Source organism: Acinonyx jubatus, chromosome F2 (genome assembly GCF_027475565.1).
Source record: "Acinonyx jubatus isolate Ajub_Pintada_27869175 chromosome F2, VMU_Ajub_asm_v1.0, whole genome shotgun sequence".
NCBI lineage: Eukaryota > Metazoa > Chordata > Mammalia > Carnivora > Felidae > Acinonyx > Acinonyx jubatus.
In genome coordinates, this window is record NC_069394.1 from 8,685,044 (window position 1) to 8,706,568 (window position 21,525).

At 52.5% G+C, this 21,525-nt stretch overlaps 1 long non-coding RNA gene and 1 pseudogene across 2 annotated transcripts; one reads left to right on the forward strand and one right to left on the reverse strand.

The window, feature by feature from the left end:
* The first annotated feature begins 1,377 nt into the window (after positions 1 to 1,377).
* Positions 1,378 to 5,950, forward strand: LOC128312803 (uncharacterized). 2 transcript variants are annotated; one of them, XR_008292561.1, is made up of 2 exons: positions 1,378 to 2,181; positions 3,765 to 5,950. It is a non-coding gene; the product is annotated as an uncharacterized LOC128312803 (long non-coding RNA). The 2 variants fall into 2 exon arrangements; XR_008292560.1 differs by having other exon boundaries at positions 4,461 to 5,950.
* Positions 5,951 to 8,851: 2,901 nt separating this feature from the next.
* Positions 8,852 to 11,785, reverse strand: LOC113600556 (glyceraldehyde-3-phosphate dehydrogenase-like; annotated as a pseudogene).
* Between the last annotated feature and the right edge of the window lie 9,740 nt (positions 11,786 to 21,525).

Below are 21,525 nucleotides of genomic sequence, written 5' to 3' on the forward strand. Positions count from 1 at the left end.
TAAACATTAAAAAAATTAAGAAATGCCATCATGGAACAGCAACAACAATGACATCAAAGTGGGAGGCAGCGGTCTTTGCATGGCCCCCTCGTATCACACACGCCCGCAGCCCGCAGTCGCTGCTCTGCTCCCTTCAAACCCTCAGGTCCTACATTGGAGTGCCCCCCTCCACGATCTATCAGCTCCCAGACCTCATGCAGTTGGGAGCCAACCCTCCCAGGCTGCAGGGAGATCCCAGACCCACCATGCCTGTTCATCTTTCTCTTGTGTTTCCCTTAACATTTTCCGAAACATTTCCTCAGCTCAAGGAACCTGAAGACTGGCTTTCGGTGCATCCAGAAGAATATTCTTCCTTGGAGCGTTTTGGGACAAGTCCCAGCAAACCATCGTCTGCACATTTTTATCAGCTAGTCTGAGTCAGAACTGCCAACCCAAGCGGGGCAGAGAAGGACCGTCCACCGTGGAGTCAACCCCACCCCACGAGGCAGAAGGCACGTCCCGCTGGGGAGCCTGGGAGAGCCAGGCTCATTGCCGAGAGCGTGGGCAGCATGGGAGATCAGGAAGCTCACAGAACACACGAGAAGGCTGGAGGAGCAGAGTCAGGGCGAGGGCAGGAGGCAGGGAGCCCGGGGGACTCAGCACGGACTGAGTCTTCTCTGGGCTTCTCTCAGTTTCCTGTGGCCTCTATCTACTGCAGCCACACAGTCGGTGCCTTAAGGCAACACGCGGTTCGTGTCTTAGGGTTCTGCAGGCCAGAAGTCTAAAATCAAGGTGTCAGCAGAGTCGTGTTTCTTCTGGAGCTTCCAGGGGAAAAATCTGATCCCTGCCTCTTCCAGCTTTCCCTGGGCCGCCCACATTCCTTGGCTCCTGGCCCCACGTCTCACCGCCTTTTCCTTCTCCGTTTCCACAGTCCCCTCGCCTCCTTCTACCGGACTGATCCCCGGCCTCCTTCTCGAAAGGACTCTTGTGATTACATCAGCCCGTTTCAAGATCCTTAACTTAATCACACCTGCAGCGTCCCTGTTACCATGTAACACAACGTATCGGCAGGTGCTGGGATTAGGAGCTGGGACATCTTGGTTGGGGTGTGAATCTGAGGGCGACGAAGGGCCGCCCAGAGCGACACCGGCCCCCTCTGTCCTGCCGCGATCGTGGGCACCCTGCCAAGGACTGTTGTCCGGGATCGGCTGTGGTCCTTGAACGCGCTGCAGAAGCTTCGTTACTACACCCGTTTTACACACAGGAAGCGAGGAAACGGAGGCTCTGAGAGACTGAAACGTCGTGCCCAAGAGCATCCCTGTGGTAGTGGGCCGAGTGCAGAAACCCAGCTCCAAAAGACTTTAAAATCCAGGAAATGATGGAATCCAGTGGTAGGCTGCTTTGTTTTTTTCTTCTCTATTTTGTTTTCCATGGAATTCAAGGTTGGGTGAGTAAAGAAAGGAATCTGATAAACTCGAGCAGGCCTGGAACTTTTCCCAGAGCCCGTGGGGCAGAGAACCAAATTGTACAGACACACCCTCTCGGCCAGAGCGTTCTTTTAAAACAGCCACTCCGGCCGGCTCAGTTCCTGTCTGTACCTCTGGGAAAGGCCGGCCCTGCCGTCAGAGTGGAAATAGAGGGCTTCACTCCCCTGCCTTCCCTTGAGCCGAGCATGCAGGAGACGCAGAGCAGAGAGAGGTCAGGCAGCCTGCCCGAGGTCACACAGCAGGGAAGAGGGTGCTCTGTGTGGTACAAAGGAAATCCTGCCAGACCACAGAGCACCCATGACCAGCCTGCTGGAGCGGCTCTTGGAAGAGAAGTCGCTTTGGAATCAAAGGTCATGAGCCAAGGACTACTCCCCAGGGGCTGGAGGGAGACGCCCTCATTCCTCCCCAGACCCAGACGGTGAACGCGTCTCTCCTATTCTCTGGCCGCCGGTGACCTGAGGTGCCAACTTCACGCACAGACCTGGCAGCTCCGAGGGGCCCAGCAAACTCTGTCCCGGGAGACCTCAGCTCGTGAGCCAAACGAGAGGCTCCATGACACGTTGTGTTATTGTTTTGTTCCCAGACCAACAAAGAAAAGCTCGGTGGGCAGCGCCAGCTGACTCATCTGGTAAAGGAGAACTTTGAGGCCGGGAAGCTTCCAGATAGAGGCCGCGCGCTGGCTCAAGCAGCCCTGGGCACCTGCAGGCCTCTCCAGGTAATGTGACTTCAGGCCATCCCAGCCCCTTCTCTGGCTCCAGCTGCCTCGTCTGTGGGACAAGAGGGACGGGAGGGGGTTCAGGGGTTTTCTGCAGGTGACACTGGCCCAAAGAAGGTTGTTCCTCTGAAGGGGACAGCCCTGACCGTCCCCACCACCCTGTGTGCCTCTGCATGAAGAAGTTCCTGGCGTCTCCACCCACCACAGGCTCTGATCCAGGAGGGGGGGCAGGGCCAGCCCAGGGGCAGATCACAGGGCAGGCAGGAAATAGGGGCTCCTCCTGTCCTGCCGGGGACAGAGGTTTTCCCCCGTGGACACCCTTCTCCTGCCTGCCTGCAGCCTCCCTCCGTGCCCACGGGACCTTGGCCGCACCGACCTCCAAGCAGGCAAAGCCTTTCTCACTTTAGGGACCTCTCCTCCGAGATACAAAGATCCAGAACCCGAGCCCCTGGCCAGGCTCTCAGCCTGGCCAGCGAGACTTCCTGCCTGACCCGACCTAACTGTGTTCAGCCCTCAGTTTCCTCTTCTGTTCCCGGGGGGCTTGCGGCAGCTGCAACTAAGACCCCTCTTTTCTCCAGTTGGAGGATCCCCTCACCCACGGGGAGAAGCCACAAGAGAACACTGTCATCCCTGCCGAGTCCCCTGAGGGCCATCTGTCCCTTCTGCTTGGTGTCTCCTGGGGCCCCGTGAAGGGGGGACCAGCTCGTTCTGCTCCTGTCAGAGGAGAGGGCGGGCAGTCAGAGAGGGAAGCCGGAGTCACACTGCCCACGTTCAAAGACTCCCTTGAGGAGTCGGGGAAGCCCAGGGACCCCGTGGCGGGTTAAATGGTGTCGCCCACCCCCAAGAGATCTATCCACCAGGAAGCTGTGAACGTGACCCTGTTCAGCGGCGGGTCTTTGTAGGCGTAATTAAGGATTTCTAGATGAGGGATGGAACCCTAAATCTAATGACGGATGTCCGTGGGAGGAGAGGGAGGTTGGAGAGGCAGAGGGACACAGGGCAGAAGCGTGTGAAGACAGGACTCACGCGGGCGTGATGGGCCTACAAGCCAAGGAATGGCGGGGGTGACCGGAAGGAGCCCACCTGCCAGGGCTCCGCGTCACTCCTGGGGCCTCCACCACTATGACAGAACACACATGTGGGAGAGCAGCCCCGGGAAACGAGGACAGACCCCGTATCGGTGATGTTTCCAGAAACAGGCAATCCAATGCCTTGGAGGCTAAAGGAGACCATATGTGACAAACTTCCGTCTCCCTCCCGCCAGCCAGCTTTGCAGGCTCCCTGACTGTTCTCACTTCTTCTGCTGCAGCCCTGAGGTCAAAGAGGAGGAGAGTGGGGGGGGGGGTGAGGGGGGAAAGACAGGGAGAGAAAGAGAGAGAGAGTGTGTGACCCGGTGTGAGTGTGGTATGCGTCTGTAGTGTGCATATGGGTGACAGGCGGGATGTGCAGGTGCGTGTGCAGAGCTGAGGAGAAAGGCCTACGGAGGGGGGGGCCCAGCTTTGGCCCCCCCGTGCCTCTCCCGCCTCCCCCTGCCCCATCCACCCACCACCCAGAAGACAAAGCACTCTCCCCTCTCCCTAAAGCCAAGGGCCAGGCCACCGTCACCAATCGGCAGCTGTCCCAGGGGCAGAGACACAGCCCGGATGGCTGCAGGGAACGACGGGCCAGCACGGCCCCACCGCCGGCACCGAGCCTCGCTGGCCCTGCTTCATCTTCGTGGGCACGACGCCGCCTCGTGCACAGCGGTCTGGGGAGGACACCGCCATGCCTCCCAAGATCTGGACCAGCCCGGCCTGGGGTCTCTTCCAAGGACACCCGTGTCCCTCCAGCCGACGTGGCAGCTGTGAACGGAGCAGCTGTGCGGGTGTCCTGGCCGGGCCTGGCCCCCTCCCCCCAGCCCTAGCGCCGGGCCAGGGGCTCAGGGAGGTGCCTGACGACCGCCCCCACCTGGCCCAGGGCCTTGCCACGTAGGAGGAGAGAGAGGCCCGTTGGTTATGCCGTCGAAAACACTGGCGGGAAGTCACATTTCCCTTTTGTGGAGGCAGCTGAGAGGCCTGGCCTGAGCTCCGGGGTCTCCAGGGCTTATGCCCAAGAGACAGGGGCTGGTGACTGGCCTCCCCTACCCTCCAGCTTATGGGGAGCTCGGGAGCTTCCCAAAGAGCTCAGCCCCACCCTCCCCCACACCCGGGGGGCTCCCGGGTGCCTCCAAAAAAGCCCCAGCCCCTCCCCACCAGCTCCGGGGCCCTGAGGGTCTGGCCTCCTGCCCCTCTTATCCTCAGGCCACCGGGCTCCCCGACGCTCTCACGTGCTGACCCTCGCTGGACATGCCCGGCGTTCGCCCCCTCGCTGCCCTTCTTCACTCTCCGAGTCTTGGCTGAAGTGTTTCCTTCCGGGTGAAACGTCCCTTCAGCCACGCAGTCTGCGTCGGCTCCTCTCTTCCCAACCTCATCATTTCCTGTTCCCTCGTTTTCCCTCATGTCCTGACCACATGAGCATCTGTATGCGCTCGTTTGTGAGTTCACCTGTTTACGGTGTCTTGCCCTCATATAGGCCGTGCGTTCCCCCAGGGCGTGGATTATTCTTTCTTATCCACCTGCTCAGGCGCAGTGTGTAGTTTCTGGCATGTCGAAGAGGCCTGCGTCAGTCAGGATAAATTCGGTTATGCCGCAGCGACACATATCCCCAGACTGTACGTAAGGACTTAAAGCAACCCTCAGGGGTTCAGGCCAGTAGGACCACCCACCTTGACTTTCTGCTTTCCATAGCAGAAAGAAGGAACTATGGGGAATCACACACCGGAGTTTAAAGTTTTTACCCAGAAGTGACCTACTTCCCTCCGTTTCATTGACCAAAGCAGCTCACCCAGCCCTGAAGAGTCAGAAGGAAACAGAAGCAAAACATTTCGGAAGAGCCCCAAGGTCAACAGCCAAAACGGTCATAGTTGTCCAGGTCTTCTGCATTCATGACCCTGTACACAGAGATTCTGTAGCTCTACCTTCAAGAAATGGTGGAATCCATTTCTGCCTCCTGGAGTCTTGGTTGGCCATGACTCGCTATGACAAACACAATGTGGAGGAGGTGATGCCGCGGCATCTACAACCTAGGCTCAGAGGCCTTGCGCCATCCCACCCGTTCTCTTAGAACCTGGGTCGGCCTTCTGGAAAACGAGACCTGTGGCCCAGTCATACACCAGCAAGCCAACTGGTGGACATAGGAGGGAGGTCTTGTAATATCAGCCAGCCCCCGGCGAATCTGCCAGAAAGCCCAGCCAACTTCAGCTGACCCTTGACCAGATGATCACTGCTTCCCCCTGCCCCAGTGGCTTGTGAGAAATAATGAATGCTTGCTGTTCCAACCCACCAGTTTGGGGGCAGTTTGTTACACAGCAACAGCAGACTGCTATCAACCCTAATGACAATAGGGTGCTTTGTTAAATACTCGTTGAATGAAAGACGGAGAGCAGAGCAGATTCTTTCCCTCTCTTGCTTTCTCTACCAAAGCCCAGGCTGGGCTTCCAGGAACTAGGAATCCTGACTTAAAACATAAAGCCTCGGGGTGCCTGGGTGGCTCCGTCAGTTAAGCATCCGACTTCGGCTCAGGTCACGATCTCACGGTTCGTGAGTTTGAGCCCCGCATCGGGCTCCATGCCGACAGCTTGGAGCCCGGAGTCTGCTTCGGATTCTGTGCCTCCCTCTGTCTCTGCCCCACCCCTGCTTGCGCTCCGTCTCTCAAAAATGAATAAACGTTAAAAATTTTGTGTCAATGTAAAGCCTCTTGTGAGTTGGTAGAGACATTTTACGTTCTACCTCTGCAACTCACAAGAGTGGCTCCTTGGGAAACTTCTTTCTCCCTGTGTCTTAGTTTTCCTAGATAAAAAATGAGGGGCTAGATTTGACATGCTTCAATGCCTCTACCAATGTGCAGGCTGGAATTTTCTAAGCTGTTCCCTGCAGGCTGCATCTCCCAGAAAAGAGAGACCACTGAGGGACAACAAGATTCCGAATTGTGTCTTGGGACAGCTGGATTGAACTGGAAACCATGGTTCCATCCCAGGGAGATGGGACCATGCTGCCCTTGAGTACAGGAAACATAGACAAGAGACCGGGGTTAGGGGTGGGGGTGGGGTGAATTCCCTGTGCTCCTCAAGGGCTCACAGCCAAAATCAGACACCGCCATCATTTAAGCAAGCCCCTCCAATTAGCCAGAACCAGGGGTGAGCCCTCGGGGTACAGAAATGGTCATCCCAGCCCCCAGGTTTCATGAGCCTTTGGTGCCCTGCAGGAGGCAGGGAGGTCTCCACCTGAGATTAGGATTATGTTTCAATTCTGCTTCTGAGCCCATCACTGGGCTTTTTATTTCACTTAGTGTATTTTCAGTTCCACAAGTTTCATCGGGTTCTTCTTTTATATCTTCTCGGGTTTTGGTTGGTTGTTTTTTGTTTTTCGTTTTTTTTCCCTGAGATTTTCTGTTTCTTTGCTGAGGCTTTCTATTTTCTTCATTTGTTTCATGTGTCTTCATAGTTGCTCGCTGAAGTATATTTATTTAAGATTTCAGCCCTAACGTTTCAGCCCCAAGTTTCTTTGCATAATTCTAAAACTTCTGTGTTCATGGTTTTGGAATCCACTGATCGTCTTTCAATCGGTTTGAGAGCTTCTTGGTTCTTCCTGGTGCTTGGCATGAGGGACTTTTGGTTGAAGCCGAAAGTGTGTGTTATGTGACAGAGACGCTGGATCTCACGTAGACCGTCTGTTTGGTGTGGCTTTTTCGGACACCGCGGCAGTGAGGAAGGACAGAAAGAGGTCGGAGTTTGGGGGTCACTCTCTGGCCTCCAAGGCAGGGACGCCGGGGGGCTCCGTGTTAATTGTCTCTCAGTTAGTCCTGCTAAGACCCTACCAGTCAGGGGAAGCGGGTGCCGTTACCGCCCCGGCTGTGAATTTGACACCGAGGAATGGAAACGTTCATTACTCGCTCAACCACACAGCCCAATGTGGAATGACAATGGCTGGACCCTGCATCAGCGCATCCACCAAAGCATCAGCTCTGACCCATTCTGGTCCACGGCCTCTGCATAGAGGCTGTGATCATGCCCTGGGCATCCCCGTGTCCCGAGGGATGGGGACAGGGCCTGGCCCGCCATAGGTGCCCAGGGCATATGAAGAGCTAAACCATCACCGGAAGTACCAGCTGAACGTATAAGGACTTGATACTCAGGCAGCACGGGGAAGCCTTGTGGGGGGCCCACCCTCGGAGTCGGTGTATGCTCTGTCCGCCTGGCCCAAAGCAGGCCACTCCACCTCTCTTAGCCTCAGTTTCCCTATCTGAGAGCTGGGGCTAACGAGACCCCAAATTTCGATAAGGTGATAGCTGTAGGAGCATAGCAGCTCCTGGGGTGCCGTCAGCCTCCAGTGTGTCTTCCCATTCCTGCCGGTCCGAAGTCCTGTGGAACCTAGTGAGGAAGAACTCATATGGGCCCGAGGGACAGTCACGCACCAGAGAAGCGAGGCTCTGAGAGCTCGGGAGGACATTCGGGGTTAGACCAGAGGAAGACATGGGTGGAGGCCACAGGCCTGAGGGGCAGGCCATCCAGAACAAACAGGAGTGGGGAAAGAGCTTTCTGGAAACAGGCTGTGTGTGGAGGAGCCCTGGCCGGCTCTTACTCGGGGCCTCACTAGAATCCAGCCTCACTCTGAGAGGAACCCAGGACACTGCAGCCTGGGAGGCAGACCCTGCAGGGTGGAAAGGCATTGGACTTCCCTCCTCGTGTGAAGAAAGGAGAGACAGGGACGTCTGCCAGCCCCAGACTCCCTGGAGCCAGGTGAGTGCTGGGAGCCTAGTGTCACCGGCAACAGAAGGCCAACCTGACTGTCTCCTTGGAGTTCCTGGGCTCTTTTCAAGAGGCTGGGGCAGCTTCAGCATGAGATCCGGGCCCAGATCAGAAGAAATGACAGCTGTCGGTGGCTTCTGTGGAAGCCTAGGAATGAGAAAGATCGTACACACGGCGGCGAGGGCCTATTCAAAAAGATGTCAAGAAAGCTTGGTTTCCAGTGGCTTCCAGCCCTGCAGCAGCCGGGATCACTGCCTCTCCTGTTCCTCTTCGGCTTCTCCCCAGCTCCAGGGCCTTCTCCTACTTCTTCCAAGCAGATCAGCGCCTTCTGACCTGAAGACCTTCGATTACCATCTCCCCCCCCCTGAAATGCTACCCCCTGACTCTCCAGGGATGAGTCCTTGTCCCCCTTAGATTTTGGCTGAGGTACCTGCCCAGCCGGCTTCATCGAAATCTGCACCACCGCCCTCCGGAATCTTGTCCTTTGGGTCACGATGAATTTTGTGACTGTTTTTCTTTTCTTGTTGTTCTTAGCATCTCAGGTCTGGCTCCAGGTTTCTGGAAAGCAGAGACATTGCCCTCTCTGTGCACTCACGTCCCCCCCCCCCCCCCCCCCCGGCGTTCAGCATGGTGCCGGGCCCCTAGTAGATGCTCTTAGAAATTTCCTGAACAAATGAAGGAATTGTGTACAGAAGATCTGCTTTTCCTAGGAGGGAGGGACTCAAGGGAACTTGCTAGAAGGAGACATAGAGGAAGCTAAATAGATAAATGCATTTGTGACAACCCTGGACAAAGTTAGGAATTTAATCCAGTTCATAAATTCTTTCTTTTTTTTCCCCTAAACTTGTAGCTTTTGACCACCATCACCCATTTTACCCACCCTTCAAGTGAGCCCCAGCCTTCTCCATGGTGGTGAAGACCCCAGTGGACTCCACAACATACTCAGCACCAGCATCACCCCATTTGATGTTGGCGGGATCTCGCTCCTGGAAGATGGTGATGGGCTTTCCGTTGATGACAAGTTTCCCGTTCTCAGCCTTGACTGTGCCATGGAATTTGCCATGGGTGGAATCAGACTGGGACATGTAGGCCATGTCGTTAAGGTCGATGAAAGGGTCATTCACGGCGACAATGTCCACTTTGCCAGAGTTGAAAGCAGCCCTCGTGACCAGGCGCCCGATAGGCCAAATCCGTTGACTCCGACCTTCACCATTGTGTCTCGGGGACGCGGCTGGCACTGCACCAGGAGATGCGGCTGTCTGTCCAACGGGGAAGAGCAGAGAGCCACCTCACCTCAGGCAACCACCAACCTGCTCTCTGTATCTGTGAGTTTTGGGGTCAATTCTAATATTAGCATTCTAACATCCCCATTCTGACTGGACTGAGAGGATAACTCATCGCGATTTTGATTTGCATTTCCCTGATGATGAGTGACATTGAGCCTATTTTTCATGTACGTGTTGGCCATCTGTATATCTTCCTTGGAAAAATGCCTATTCAGATCCCCTACCCATTTTTTAAGGGGATTTTTAAAAGTTTACTTATTTGTTTTCAGGAAGAGAGAGAGAGAGAGAGAGAGCATGCACATTCGGGAGGGGCAGAGACAGAATGAGAGAGAGAATCCCAAGCAGGTTCCACGTTCCGCAAGAAGCCTGACAAGGGGCTTGACCTCATGAACCGTGAGATCATGCCCTGAGCTGAAATCAAGAGTCAGACGCTTGACCGACTGAAGCACCCAGGCACCCATTTGGGCTTTTTTTGCTATTGAGTCGCCCATAAATTATTTCTTAATATTTATTAGGAGCCTATTATGTTCTTGCTATGATTAATTCAGCGGCTACAGCTTCTCTTCAGCCAGAACATTCCTGTGAAGGGCTCCATATTTTGAGTATTGGCCTTGACACCTATACTGTTTATGTAATTAAATAAGCTAAAGTCCTTGATCTACAGTCAGGTGGAAACAAATCGATATGTGAATAACCCTTTATCAGGAGACGGGTAGTAAAGTATATTAGAAAAGTTCAAAGGGCTACTAAGACCTGGGAAGGGAAGATGAATTCGGAGCGTGGGTTTGTGGAAGGTTCCTGGGGAGAAGGCAAATCCCAACTGGACTTTTGTCAGGACGTGGTGTTGAATGGGGGTGTGGGAGGAGAGCCCCAGAAAGCTGGCCTGTAGAGTTCAAAATGGTGTGAGTCTAGAGCAACCCACGATGTGGAATATAAATCGAGAAGTCCTTTTCCTTCTGACTGGCCAAGTCTTTTCAACGGTGTGCCAGAGAAAGCCACAGAAGGCCTTGCAACGGGTGAATTGGTGTGCTCCAAGCTGCCGTTAGGAAGGCCCTTTGGCGGATGGAGCAGGAGATACCAGATCCGGCAAGGCAGCCAGAGAAAGGAAAAGTGGACCAATTCAGGAGACAAGGCACAGAAAGATGGGACAGGATGTGACGTCTGGTTGGATAGGAAGCAGGGAGGCATGGGGGAGGGGGGAAGACCAACTGGTCTCAGCAACTGGTCCCAGAAGATAACATGGGACAAAGCCAGCCCTGTGGACAGTTTTGTGCGGAGGTGAGGCTGAGGAGGCCCATTTGAGACATGCCGGGTTTGCAGCAGCATCCGCAGAACATTCCAGAAGGAGATGCCCAAGACAGAGCCAGCACCTCGACCCAAAACTCAGGAAAGCACAGGCAAGTTTCATGGTTGCCACTGGTCTCTGGCTTCTTGGCCGCGATAGGACCCGAAAGCCCAGCTCTGTGTCCTGCCATCAGCTGGGGGGTGAATGGCCTCCAGCTCAAGCCAACGGAGTGTCCATTTCCGGCCCCTGTTTCTAGAGAGTCCTTTGAACTACCTGGCTTGGCTCACACCCATGACCTACTGAAGCTGGCCCCCGGTTTCTGACTCCCTCTCTGAAGAGTTTCTCCATTCCCTCTGCCCCTCAGTTCTGCCCTTCACCCTTGACTTCTAGCATGTTGGGCCACCTGGGCTTTCTCTCCACAGAGCCCCCGCTGACCTTCAGGACAGACTTTCTGTGAGTGGGTGTTATCACCCACATTGTACAGATGAAGAAAACTGAGGATTCCAGAAGTGGGTTGCCTTTTTGAGGCCCCCATTCTCTGTCCTCAGGGAACTCATCTAGTGACAGAAACAAATCCATAAACACCCACAACACTACCCACATTCTGTGTGAATGTGAACTGTGTGATTTTTGAAGATCTGCAGCGTAGAAATATAAACCATTCCCAGTCGATGTGCCAAATGTGAAAGAACTCAAGTCCCCCACCCCCTTCAGCCACGTCTCAATTATATAACTTCCCAGTTGGCAGGTGGAACGAGCTCCAAACTGTGTCTATGCTCCTGCTCTATTCTATACCTGTGCTACTTTAGCTGGAGGACAGAAATGCTCATCATCACCATTGGCGGCATTGGTCTTAAGTGCACACATTCACAATTGTGAGCAATCTTTAAGAGCACACTCTTCTTTTTTCTTTTAAGTTTATTTATTTTGAGAAAGAGAGCAGCATGAGCAAGGAAGGGGCAGAGAGAGAAGGAGAGAGAGAATCTCAAGCAGGCTCCTCGATATCAGGACTTGGAGCCCAGTGTGGGGCTCGATCTCATAAACCGTGAGATCATGACCTGGGCTGAAATCAAGAGTCAGATGCTAAACCGACTGAACCGCCCAGGTGCCCTGAGGAGCATAGTCTTCTGATGAGATTTATGGAGTAGGTGCTTCAGGGGCATCTTTATCAAACAGACCACTGATGGTCCCCGGGTAGAGCAAGGTCATGTCTACCCAGGAGAAGAGGGGAAGTCATTGTTTCTTTTAAACCCCTCTGCAGCCCTAGGAGTCGAGTGTTACTATTATTTTATAAATTAATAAATTGTTTTATAAATGGAGAAATTGCCTTGTAATTTAAAATATGCCCATACATTCTTTTATCCTTCTTCCTTTGAAGGTGGAGCCGCATCGTCCTCCGTGTGCTCGTGGGCTGCACTTGGTGAATCCAGTGGATAGAATGTGACAGAAACGATGGTGCTAGACTTCCAAGAGTGGATCCCAAAAGGCACCGTGGCCTCCTCTTTGCTGACTGTTCGGGTCACTCATTCTGGGGAAGGCCAGCTGCCATGTCATGAGGACCGTCAAGCAGCCCTCGGGAGAAAAGCATGTGGCAAGGAACAGAGCACCCCCCTCCACCCCCCACCCCACAGCCATGGGAGCGAGCCATTTTGGAAGCCCCAGTCAAAGCTCCTGGTGACCACAGCTCCAGCCGTTGAGTTGACCGCACCTCCTGGAAGAGACCTTGAGCCAGAATCACCCAGCTAGGCTGCCCTCCCCGCCATTCACCCCCACCCTGTCAAATTCCTGATTCACAGGAGTCACAAAATAATAAATGTTTGTTGTTTGCAGTGGATAAGTTTTTGGATAATTTGTTACATGGCAATCGATAACTAATACCCTTTCCTTAGGCCACATAGCTGGGAAGTGATTGGGCTGGGGTTTAAGGTCAAGTTGACAGGTTTTCAAGTCCAAGTTCTCACCGCTGTGACAGATACAAGTTGTCCTCCCATGTCCATTCTTCTCTTCTTTTGGAGTGACAGACTTTTCACCTGGGCACAAGAACGCCCAGCTAAAACATGCATTTCCTGGAGTCCTTTGAGGTTAAGGCCATGTGACCAAACTCGAGTCAGTAAGATATGAGAGGAAGTACTATATGTAACTTCTTTTCCCAGTTCATGAGATGCAATGAGAATGTGATCGATGGAACTGAAGCAGCCTTTTTGGAACATGAGATATAAGTTTCACAAGGAGAATTGCAGGGCAATGAGATGGAAGAAGTCTGAGTTCTGATAACTGTGGAGTTGCTATGCAAATCCTGGACCACCTCCTCAGGGGATCTTTATATGGCAATGATCATTAAATTTATTTTTTTAAGTTTATATATTTATTTTGAGAGAGACAGAGAGAGAGACAGAGAGAGAGAGAGATAGAGAGAGAGAGAGAGAGAGAGAGAGAGAGAATCCAAAGCAGGCTCCTCACCGTCCATGCAGAGCCCGACACGGGGCTCAAACCCACGAACAGTGAGATCATGACCTGAGCTGAAGCCAAGAGTCAGACGCTGAACCGACTGAACCACCAGGCGCCCCTGATCATTAAATTTAAATTTTTGTTTTAAGTCATTATTATTTTAAGGCTCGCTGTTACAGCAGCCAGAGTAATACAATGTGCAACCACTATGTTCTGCTGTCTACAGTTTCTTAGACTTAGAGCATAAGGGGGAACCCAAAACCACGTGTGTCCTTGGCATTGCGGGCACACTAAGTCTTGTCTCACACAAAATGTACTATCAGCTTAAATACCCATGGGCATTGCTAATCAGGCACAAATTTATTTGGAAGGGTCACGGAATTTAAAAGTCTGCACCAGGAGAAAAGGAGACAAATAATACATATAAGCACCTGACATTGAGTATTCAATAGAGTCTTGTTATTATAAGGCCAAAAAAAAAAAAAATGTCTCCCAGTCAACAGTTGGCACAATGGTGGGGATTCACTAAAAGTCTTGATGGTAAAGGACTGGGCTGCTGTCCCGCTTGGGGGTGGGGGGGATGTTGCGTATGGCAGACTTCAGCTGATTATCTGAGGAGGTCCTCGGTCACCCTCACTTGCCCCAGTGGGCAGACACCTGGGAACCCTGAGCTCTCCTGCCCACCAAAGCAGGGGTCAGGCTGCTAATCATTGATAGGCCATGTGACAGGCCGGGCTCCTGGCCTCGGGACTCTGGTTCAAAGTGAGACCAAGACCTTGGGAGGCAAGGGGAGAGCCTGATGTGAGCTGGAGTGGAACGGGGGCAGTCCAGCCCCCAAGTGATGTCACCTACATGGCCGTCAACATCCTTCTCCCCACCTGAAGCGCAGCTGAAAACCTCAAGTTCCCGGTGGGTCCTTGGACTGGGTATCCCCCCTGCCTGCAGAGCTGCTCCCCAAGAAACACTTGCATCCTCACCACCCAGAAAGTTCACGAAGCATTTCCCGTCCACGTTGGATAGCACGAGAATTCCTTCTGGAGGTATGGAGGGATTTGGAGGCCCCATTCTGCACAGTAGGAACCTGATGCTCAGAGAGGTTAACTGACTTGGCTCAAGCCACACAGGTGGTGAGAGGCAGAACAGGGCAAGTTTTGACGCCTTTCCTCTTCATCGATTGCATTTGTCCTGCTATCCCTTGGCTTATAGCAAGCGTGGTCAGCCCAACAGTTGGGCAGAAGAACTGAACTTGTGACCACACCCAGTGGCTTGGTCACTTCACAGGGCAACCATGCATCACTGGATTTGAACAAAGGTTCAAGGGAAGTGTTGGACCCCTGTGCCTGGTCTTGTGCCTTTTCTGATCCATTTTCTTCACATCTTACCTTCTGAAGATTATTGCACGTTCTCAGCCACCCGGAGAGAACAGGGCGGGTACGCCCAGCGTGCGTGCCCATGTTGTGCCAAGTGAAAATACAAGCAGAGAGAGAGAGAGCCACAGGCACTGATCACTGCCAGTGGGCCGAGCACTTTATGGAGGTGGCTTTATCGTATTTACTCTCTTGGAGACTTATGTACTTTCTATCCTCCTTCTCCACCAGGCAATGAAACTCAGAGAAGTGACATGGTCAGGTCCCCCAGCATGAGTGACAGACAGGATTCCAACACAAGGCCTGTTGGCTTCAGACCCCATGTTTCTACTCCAGAAGGCGGCCTGACCTTTTTATTGCCTCACCTTTAATTTCTACAGATTTTGACCATGAATATTAACTTTTATTTTGCTCTGAAAGACCCAGTGTTTTACAAGAGTGGCGTTTACTTTCTGTGATCCCATTGGGCGATGACCAAGTCAAGCCAGGTTCGTTGGAACATCAGGAGAGAGGAAGCTTCTGGAGATTGTGTTTTTTCAGCCTGTTTTTCTATATATTGTCTCTATGTGAGAGAAAGATGAGAGGGGGAGGACTGTCATGAGGGTGCGAGTGCTTGTGAGTAAGAAACCTCTCCAGGAAAAACAAATCAACATTTATAGAAGAAATGATTTCTTCCTTTGGGTGAAGACCGCTGCCCACTTACTCAGCCAACGTTATTTCCAATAATCTCTCCCAAGTGAGTCCTCAACCCCACCCACACGTGCTTCTCTTCTGAGTCCAAGCATTCTGAACTGTGCCCCTTGGCCATCACCGGGGGGCTTCAGGTCCCCCAAAGCTGGGTTTGTCAGGGGATGGGACCATCCTCAGGTCAGGAACGGTGACTGTTCTTTGTATCCTCACAGCCATGTTCCTTGCCTGACAGCTCGTATATTCTCCATACAGAAGAAATATCTGAGTGCCAAGACCCCAGGGGGATAGCGCTGAATGCCTTTCCTGTGCCTGCCTTGGTGGGTCCCACCTGTCCTTTGAGAAACTGGACCAGCTCTCCAGGACCCCAGGTGTCAGAACTGAGACCACTGAGTAGTAGTTTCATAGTCATGATTACCAGAGGTCATGATTAAAAGTGTCATTGAAAATTTGTTTGGCGGGGAGGGGGGTCGCCTGGGTGGCTCAGTCGGTTAAGTGTTCCACTTCGGCTCGGGTCATGATCTCACGGCTCTTGAGTTCGAGCCCCACATGGGCGTCTCTGTTGTCATCACAGAGCCCACTTCAGATTCTCTGTCCCCCTTCTCTCTCTGCCCCACCCCATGCTCATTCCCTTTCTCTCTATATATGTCTCTCTCTTTTTCTCTCCAATAAACAAACATCAAACAAATTTTTTTCTTCATGGCCTCAGATTACAACACAATGTAAGAAAGAACATTCTAGTTGTAGACATTCTCTAAAGATGAAAAGAAAAGTAGTGAGTTCCTGCCACCAGATACGTTCAAGCAGAGACCGGAGAAGAATTATCTTTACAAAGATTATTTGGATATTCTTTCAACAAATATTTGCTTCCAGCAACCACTGGATAGATCAGAGCGTGGGGTTTGGATTAAAATTGGGAGGATTCTGGAGGCATCGTCATCTCTCTTATCTCTGGCACATTAGCTTTCGGGGTCTCTCTTGTTTCATCTATAAAAGGAAGAAGTATGGAAGGGTGACAAAGAACAGGACCTAGTCATCCCACTGTGGCAGCATTTGCTAAAAAATACAAGTGTGGGGCTGTAGGGGCACCTGGGTGCCTCAGTCAGTTATGTGTCCGACTCTTGGTTTCAGCTCAGGTCGTGATCCCAGGGTTCATGGGTCAAGCCCCGCATCAGGCTCTGTGCTAACAGCAGGAAGCCTGCTTGGGATTCTCTCTCTCCCTCTCTCTCTTCCCCTGCCCCATGCTCAGCTTTTCTCTCTCTTTCTCTACAAATAAATAGACACTAAAAAATAAAAAATACAAGAGTAATGGTAAGGGTATTTGTACCAGATGTCTTTTACAGCAGGGTTTATATTATTTGAAAAGCAAGTGGAAACCTTGTCATTATATCAGTGGGAGTTACTTATTGGTAAATAAATTACAGTATATCCATTAGTGCAACTTAACAGCCTAGTAGTAGAAAGCTGATGCTAGAGATATGTGTGCCTTGGCCTGGGAATTTGACCTTGATACACACACACACACACACACACACACACACACACACGTGTGTGTGTGTGTGTGTGTGTATGTATATGTATATATGTATATATATGTATATATACACACACACGTGTATATATATGTCTATATATGCATATATATATCGATAAGCAATTACTACGTGTGGCTTACTGCATCTTTGCCATGAGTGTAAAAAAAATCTCATGAGCAGATGCGATTGGTTAATACCAGTCGTGTCCAGAGGTGAGACTAGAAGAGGAGGAAGGCTTATCAGTTACAACTAGATCCAGGACCATTCAACGGAAAACTCAAACCACCACCACCACGGAAACAGGGGCTTAAGTCAATAGGAGCTTTAGTTTTCTCTCACAAAAGGAAGTTGAGAAGTAGGTGGTCCAGAACCAACGTGGCGATAGCTAGATAGTCATCAACTCGGGCATCCGTCTTTCTGCGTCACTATCCTTGACTAATGGCCTCTCCTCAGGGCCACTTGTGGTCAGAGACGGTGGTTGGTGCTCGGGCAGCCTCGTCCAGGTAGGAACATGGGGGAAGCTATTTGTGCCTCGTCCGCAGGCGCGATCTCAGAAGTCTTGTCAACCGTACCTAATTGCAAAGGAGGCTGGGAAATGTAGTCTTTCAGCTGGCTGCAATAATTGCATGGTATTATATTGCAACATATTACATTTTATGATATCAGGCAGGCTCAATAACGTTAGAAAACTCTAAGAAGGCTATGGAGAATAGATATTGGGTAACCAAGTAACGGTCATTGCCACGAGACGATTAACATTAAAAAAAAAATAGACTTCCATGTTATCTGGCTAAATGCAATGAGAATGCATTGCTTTATAATTTAAAAAATCCAATTAGGAAAGGTTAACATTTTTTTTTACATTTATTATTTTTTGGAAGACAGAGACAAGGCATGAGAGGGGGAGGGGCAGAGAGAGAGAGAGAGAGACACAGAATCGGAAGCAGGCTCCAGGCTCCGAGCTGTCCGCACAGAGCCTCACGCGGGGCTCGAACCCACGAACCGTGAGATCATGACCTGAGCCGCTCAGCGGACTGAGCCACCCAAGCCCCCCAGGAAAGGTTTTTAAAAGAGAAGGAAGGAACTAACTTTTCTTAGCACACACCATGAGCCAATCAGGCATTTCATGTGTCAACTCATTTCATCGTCACGGTGACCCCGAGGAGGAGAGTGACTACCCCTTCTCCTTTCAAAAGGGAGAGTCCACGATGCAGAAGGATGACACAAATTTCCAAAAGTCTCGTTGTCACCGAGGAGCAGAGTCAGGATTGGAATCCGGGTGTGTGTGATTTTAAATTCTGTGCCGCAATCTCTAAGACCCTTCTCAGGAAGGAGGGGAAACCACCAAAAACCCAAACACAACTCGTGTGTGATTCTAGAACCCCGGATCTGGAAGGGACGGGATGCCCTACCCTATCATTAGGACGAGTACTGGACAGTGAACACGGAATGTTGAACTGTCTGATCTCTGATGGATGTTATCTAATGGGCAGGCTTAGGAGGGCACCAACCTGTATTTCCCTCTCGGATGTATTCATTTCCCGGCAATAGGAATTTTTTCATTTCTCCTTCCTTTTTGTTTCTCTTGCCGATTTTCACGCAAACATTCAAACAAAGACAAGGAGGTGAAAAATAAAGAATACGTTTTCATTCCCCACCCCCCGTTTCCTAATATAAGTCTCATTACGTCAGAGGGACAAGGACAAGATCAGTCTTTACACAAACACTGGGTTCCTCTCAGATTTTCATCCATGTGACTTTATGAGGGAATCATGGAGGGGAACGTACCAGAATAATACCGTTCCAGCCAAGATGCTGTCTTGAAGTACTTTCGATTCTAGACCGGACAGAAACAAACATAAAACGAAGATACTGCCTTCCTCCGTCCTGCACCACAATGAGGCTGGACCCTTGGTCTCTCTATCTTACCAGAGATATAGTTTTGTCCCTGAAATGTAAGTGTTCCTCAGGGAAATAGGAACACCCTCAACGCAGAGTCTTTTCCATCTGGGGTCTTGGCGTGTCCCCTAAAAACTCCAATATGGGACTCGTCCTGCCCTCTTGAAGCCTCGAGAACGAGTTGGAACTTCCAACGAGAGCCTGTTGAATATTGGCACATGGCGGGCACTTCTGCTAAAGTGCATCACGCGCTTGCTTGGGGGTGTGGAAGGGAGTCTTCCCTTCCCTTCCCTTGCTGGGGTGGAGTCTGAGTTTCTTTCCTCACCTGCTGTGGGAACTCCGGCCAATCGCTGCCCTGGCTCTGTCTCCTGGTCTGTGAGATGGTGACAGTCGGTTCATTTTTTTCTCCCCCTGTAGACTGTACGTCCTCCACGGGTGGGAGAAGGTGTCCTTACTCCTCCCTCCAGGCAACAGCCACCTCCAGAAAATGTGGCTGCTTCTGGGGTCAGAGCTCACCAGGGGCAGGGCAACCCGTCCGGCTGTGCCCAAAGGGTTCCCAGACCCGTGCTCGGGCCCGCGCCCCGAGGGGAACCCCCAAGACGGAACCTGAACGAACCAACGCGTAACTGGAGAACAACCCGTCGGAAACCGGTGAACGCGGCCAGGTTTCGACCTTCACCTCCCAGCTGCACCGACAGCGGGACCCCAGGATCAGACAGAACCCCGGTAAGTGAGGCGAACAGCCAATTTCTCAGCGGGGGAGACGTTATTGGACTGGATTCGCTGTGCCTCCGGGGCTAATCCAGGACCCTTGAGCTTGATGCTGCTTTTATTGCGTATCTCGGCACATTGGGTTCGGCCTGACTTTCTCTCAAGCAGTTGGACCGAGTGAGCCCCTCCTGGACCAGCCGTTAGGTTAGCTTCCTTGCATATTCACTCTCTCAACAGCCTAGCTGAGTGTCCCAGTCAGTGCTAGGCGCCGTCGCTCAGCCTACCTGGCCCCGCTGCAGCCTGGCGGGTGAGCCGGCAGGTTCTAGAGTCCGTCCACCTCACCCCGTGGCTACAGCAAGCTGACTGCACTCCGCAAGCCTCAACTTCCTCACGGGCAAAGCGGAGGTGACGACGCCAGGGAGCATAAAACAGGAGATCCGCACAGAGTGCTTGGCCACACTGTGTTCTCTGCCACGTCAGTAGATGCCAGCTCTGAGATGCGGGGACCTAGATGGCCCGGGCCCTGGGGGCGCACAGGTGATGGAGGCACAGTCTCAGCTCTGAGCCATTTGTGGTCTAGGGGGAAACACGGCAACATGAGGCTGGGATCCCAGGGCCCTCTTTTCCTGAAAGAGGACATCGAGGTCACCAAGGCTCAGTGACTCACCAAGAACCCCCAGGACACAAGTGGAGGTCCCAGGATTGTCCTTGGGGTGCTTTATGCTGACCTGTCTAGTCCCTGTCATGTGGTTCTTCTCTTCTTGGGTGCCTCCTCTCGCCCAGAGGGAGATCATCACATTTAGAGAATGCCTGGAGCAACCCTGCCACCGTGTTTCTTTCTGGGTCTGGGTGAGCGCCCAGGACGTGGGTACGGTCAAGGACAGGAGGGGCCTTGACCTTGGCAGATCTGCCTTTATCTGGAGGCCTTTTGCTTTGCACAGCCCAGCAGAGGAGGGACGGGAGGCTGGGGAAAAAGCCGGTAGGAGTCGGTGAGGCTGGCCCTGTGTAGAAACGTGGGAAGGAGACTCAAGAGAGATGTGGGGGAACTTTCTAGTCTCTGCTGCTGCCCCTATCAACACACTCACCTTCAGCATGATCTGTGGCGTCTAAGTTACGCTCAGCGACAGGTGCTGACATCGGGGCTCCGGCAAACGTCTTCAAGGTCCACAAGCCAAGCGTGTATATTCGCTCTTCCTTGGAAACGCCCCCTGCCCAGCATTCCTCTGCCTTCTGGTCCTCTGCACATCTGGGTGTCAGGAAGTGGCTTTCACCCCCACCTCCTTGCGTAATCTCCATCCAGGCTGGGCCCCAGTGGGGTGCACCTGCAAAAAGGAGCTAATTCCTACACTGACTTTAATTTCTAGCAGAAGGGTACCTTCCGGCCGGCGACCTAGTGGGTCGGCCCCATCTGTAAAGTGGAAATAACAAGAGCGGCTCCCAGAGGCTTTCCTCTGAGGATGAGGGACCATGGACAGCTGGAATCTATTGCCCAAGCGTGGCCTAAGTGCTTCCCCAGAAGGAAATCATTTCGTCTTGACCGCACACGCTGAGGTAGGTATCGGTGCGGTAACCTCAGCTTTACGGAGGAAAGAAGCAAGTCCCGGAGAGCTGGGGTGAGTTTGTGCCTGTGTCTAAGTGGGAGTGAATAAAGGAGTTGGGGAGCTGGGGACTGAACCGGATGGCGCAGAAACTGAGTCTGGGACCCAACCCGAGGCTGGGGGCAGAAAGAGGGAGATGGGTCTGGGTTCAAATTCAGCCACCGTAGCTACAAAGGCACTGAGCACTGAGCCTCGATCTCCTCTTTCGAGCAAATAAAACGGAGCCCTGAAGGGTTTTAAGCAGGGTGGTGACATAGTCTGTCGTGTGGCTAATTGTGTCCTTCTGGCATGCTAGCCTGGGAATCCATGCCAAACCCCCAGGACGGTACCCGGGCCTCCGTGAGAGATTCCCCCCAAAACAGTCCTTGCTCCTTGGACAGGTTTTGTCTTCCCAAATAAATTTGCAAAGGGTGAAGACCTCTCGCTTCCTCTTGGACCCCCCTGGGTGCTCTCCAAGCAGAAAGGGTATGAGCAATGCTGTAGAAATTCTCGAAGCCAGAGCTCTTGGAGGCGCCTGCCCGAGGCTGAGCCCCGGGGGGGGGGGGGGGGAGGGAAGGAGAACAGAAACCACCCGGGGAAACAAACACACCAACCTACGAACAAGGCCTGTGTTTGTTACAGAAAGAGAAAGGGCCCATTCAGCTCTGGGCCCTGGGTGCCCAGCGTTTCCTCCAGGCCCAGAGCTCCAGGCGGCTCCGCCTTGT